General features: G+C 41.6%; 1 protein-coding gene across 1 annotated transcript in view; it reads right to left on the bottom strand.

Annotated features, from left to right (window-relative positions):
* EXOC5 (exocyst complex component 5) overlaps positions 1–258 on the bottom strand; it is a 22336-nt gene extending 22078 nt beyond the window's left edge. Inside the window, exon 1 of the mRNA XM_010154503.1 lies at positions 169–258. The gene's annotated coding sequence lies outside the window, so the exon portion shown is untranslated. The remainder of the gene's footprint in view (positions 1–168) is intronic.
* Positions 259–4529: the final 4271 nt, after the last annotated feature.

Genomic DNA, 4529 nt, shown 5'->3' with positions numbered 1-4529 from the left:
CTCTTGTTACTGAATAATTGGTCCACGGTCACCAATTCTAGCGACTCTCCCAGATGAAAACCTCCTTAGACACACACCAACGCTACATACAGGCTTTTTGTTACGTGTGTAATAAACCAGTACAATTAGAGATACATTCACTTTGACCACTATGCAATTTTATTTTACCTTTTCGGATCAAAAGCTTCTCCACCTCTGGAACCTCCTCCAGGTGTTCTCCACGCCAGGCGTTCAATGTATTCATCCGCCACAAAAGGCTCCTAGCCACAGAATAAAAATGCCTTACAATGTGCCACAGCGGGTTGTTCCTTAAGCAGGTGCTGCTACTTCATTCTGAAAGTGTTTAGAAGCTTTACTACCATCAAGAGCAAGCACAGTGCTGACAGTGTTGACAATTACCCCATCACCTCTTATGTTTATATGTTTAATATGGAGAATACTGTTCTTAATAGAGTGGGTTTGAACATCTAGAGATTGCCACACTACCAGCAAAGAATCTGCTGCAGGTCTGATGGCTTGGCTCTTAATCACCTGTCCTTACGGCTTGTCATTACAAAGTGTCTGAGCCATGCAGCTTCACTGATTTAACATACTACAGCACAAGACCCAGCCATCAGCTGTGCAGCAAATCAGAGAGAAGAACAGATCTATGTAAAAAATTACATGGCAAAGTAAGCTTTCTCTGCAGCTGCTCAACTCTGACGCAGCTCACAGCATGATACCACAAGCAGAACTGACCATGGCACTGCCCTGTGGCAAAACCAGTGTGACTGCCACTGGACACTACACAACATCAAACTGCAGCTGCAGAAACAGAACAGATAAAAAGGGGAAAAAACGCAAACCAAACCAAAAGCGAGCATAGAACCAGATGATGGACTTGACTTCCCCAAGAAGGAAAAACAAGGCATGAGTGACAGCCACCACACAAGGTTACTCAAGTTTCTTCCATAATTGCTGGATCTTCCATAAAAATATTGCACAATGGTGAACAGTTAACATTATTTTTTCCAACCAAGAACATTTTCTGAAGGCAGAGATCCCATTTTAAAACAAAGAGCTCCCATTTCAGCTGGCCTCATACTTAAGCCATCATATAGTTAACTATTAAATACCCACAACATCGTCCAACACCTACCCTTTAAAAAACTAGTACTTTTCAGTTTCACCAGTAAGCACTGTTTAGGTGCTAACATCGGCACATCCAAGATCAGTAAGCAAAGTGTTCTCAACAACCACCAGGATTCCATGGAAAGCTTTTAATTACATGCAGCAATGGTTCTACAACGGAATCCCAACCCAACACAGAGCCAGGAGTCGCTCTGGTTAATAGTGGTACTGGCCACGACTCTTTTCTGATAATGTAAAGCGTGACGATGCCACCACTGCTTTTGATTAAGCTTGGTTTTTAAAAAAAAAAGTAAAATAATTTAAAAATAAACAGATCTTCATAGGTATCAAATTGGTTCTTGTATCAACAGGTCTAAAACCTTGTCAGATGTAAGAGGGAGGGGGAAAATAGCATTACAGTGTTATTTTAACAACTAAAAACAAGGGTTAGAAAGTAAATATTGCCAGTTTAAAGTCTGTCATTCCTCAAAAACACACTATGGCCTACCCAGTCAGGCCCAACTATTAAAACAGAAATACATATATTTTTAAAAAATACATAATTGGCACCATTCTAAATCCTGCAAGACAGGACAGGAATGTCACCCTTCCAACAGATCACCCACGAACTTCTCCTTCAAAGACTGACTAGAGTAACTGTGTTTTGCTCAGCCACCTTGGTTTAGCTTCAAAAATAACCAGATGATGCAGTTTCACAAACAAGTCACTCACCTCTTTAACCCAGTTCTTCCTGATACACAACATTGTTTCCTTTACAAGAATCCTTTTCATCAAAACTTACAGTGCAATGTTTTCATACCAAGTGTAAATTCTCTCTCCTTATGTCATCTTTATATTTGAATGTTTGGGAATGTTTTTTCATTTTTAATTATAGGTGAAATGAGCCATTCTATACAGTAACATTCCCTTCAGGGGACTCCTCCAGCTTACTAATTACCTTATGGCTCTTCTCAGCACTTCTTTATATGAAAATCACAGCCACAGTCTTTCCTCTAAAGATCTGGTAATTCAGCTGGAGTACCACTCTAGTTACAAGGACACCAATGCCTAGTACAGTGCTGTGGAAGAACCCTGGATAAATTTTCTACACTTCCCTTCCTTCAGATGTTTGCACTAAAAGATAATTCACATACACACAGAAAATGACCTTGCACTTTCTTTTTGTTTGTTGAAACCACATTTACAGAGTTTTTCTGCAAGCCAGCAGAGCCTCCTCCCCTAAGGAAACTCCATATACATGCCCTAGACTCTAAAAACCCCAAAGTTATAATGCCAATCTCGTTCTATCCTCCTCTGAAGGTCCCTCGAGTGCATGTGTACACTGACTACCTCCAGCTCCCTCACCTGCATCCCAAAAACTAGCCAGGCACGTGGCAACAGACGCTGTGGCTGACCCTAAGCTTGGTGCCACCTGAGCAGCCAGGATGCCAAACTGAACTGGCAGCAGCCCAGTCCCCCCTGGGATGCCCATCCCACAGTGTGGGCACTCATGTGCATCCCCCTCTTCTGTGACGCTCATCCCATCTCCCAGCCTGTCTCTCTTTCTACTACATCTGCTATTCTGCAAAAATTATAAATCTGTGTTTTGTCTTCACAACTGGACACATCGGCAAAGAGCGTTAATTAGCTGAGTTAGAACTAAATCATGCCATCATCACTGCTATGTCCAGGTGTAGTAATGTTATCAATGGGCATAGCCTGGAAAACACCTGTTTTTCAAGAACACTTACATAGCAGACCTGTCCTTCAAGTTTTTTAATCATATAAACCCTTTTCTGTATTACTTAAGAAATAGTAACCATAGGGGATATTATTATGTGCAAAATACTGACCAACATAGAAACAAAATGATCTTTTTATTCCAAATTTTCACAGTGTGTGTGTACTGAAAATAACCTATTTGATTAATAAAGAATAAAATGACACTCGAACTTCATTTAAGACAGGCTTTCACAGGTTCCACTGCAACTCCAAAACTTTAGTTTTGTTTGTGTATCGTATCTTCCACATACATTTGCTCTTTTTAATGCCATCTTGATAATAGGGTTACCTATAGCTGACAGCCTAATTCATATTTTAAGTCTCCTATCCAGTTCTGCAGAAACTGCTGAAAATCAGCTATTACAAATGTCATTTGCAAGTCCTTTGCCTGTTATCAGATGAGCCCCAACAGTCAATTTCCTCACAGCTTTGAACTTCCCTCTAGCTCCAGATGAATTAACGTGATCCTAGCCATTCAGCCAATACTACTGATTTAATAAGAGATACGCCTGAAGGGGATGATAACCTGGTTTGATCTGGTCTGTATAAATGAAACTAAACTGGACCAGGCCACATTAAAATCCAGTTTAGAAGCAATCATTGTTAAATTATACTTTGAGCTATACCAGGGAGAATTGAGTCCATGTTGTGTCCATTTTCAGCACAGAGCCCTCTACACAATGTCATACGTCTATACCGAGTGACTTTCAAACACATTTTCATGAGAACACAGCAGACAAATGCTACCCTCAGTATGCAGTGCAGGGTTACTCCCATAATAAACACATTTTCATGTTCTAACCTTCAGGGCAGTGACTTCCATCTAACATAGCAGGCAACATTAATTTAGTCAGTGCCAGTTAAACCTCTCTTGCCTTTGGACTGAAAGAGAAACGAGAGCAGGAGAGAAAGAAATACGGGTTTCCATACTGGGAAACACAACTTCAAGCTCTAGGCAAAGGTCTCACCTGCTTTGCAATTTCATCCTTATTGCTACTGCAAAATGGGACAAATTGTTGCATGACCCAAAGCAGCCAAAATGTAGTTTTCTTTCCACACCTAAGTTATCTCACATTCAATAACCCACAAAGAACTGAGGGATTGTTGTCACGTTGAGAAGTCAGACTCCTAGGACAGCCCTAGGAGGGTATAAAACCTGGCATCTAGCTACTTAGAACAGGGTCTTGCTATTTCTTTAAACCATGCAAGACAAAAAAGATGTGAGTCACAACACTCGTGTGTCATAACAGCGATTCATAAATTCACACAATGCATTTCATCACACTTCCAGAGAAGCAGGAAGACCTTTCCTGAAGGCTGGGCAAAGCCTGTCCCAGGCGTTAACACACCAAAGGAACAACCGGTTCTTGAGTGGCTCAGAGAGCAAATTCAGGATAAGGACGCTGCATCCCCACGCAAGCAGGGACAAACACTTTGTGTTAATCCCAGGTCGCATCACCACAGCCTGCGGTCCAGGAACTTGCCAGAATCCTGCTATATTCCTGCCCTGTTCGTGCACGGCCTTGGGCAAGCTATTCGGCTCCTTGTGCCTCAGTTCCACAGCAGCTAAAGGGGAGGGCAAAGTTATTTCCTTATTTCTGAAAAGTAGCAGCTGCACTGAGACACCACGGCACTGG

The sequence above is a fragment of the Eurypyga helias genome, unplaced genomic scaffold (assembly GCF_000690775.1).
Source record: "Eurypyga helias isolate BGI_N326 unplaced genomic scaffold, ASM69077v1 scaffold18526, whole genome shotgun sequence".
In the NCBI taxonomy this organism is placed as follows: domain Eukaryota; kingdom Metazoa; phylum Chordata; class Aves; order Eurypygiformes; family Eurypygidae; genus Eurypyga; species Eurypyga helias.
This window is presented reverse-complemented; position numbering and strand designations above follow the sequence as displayed.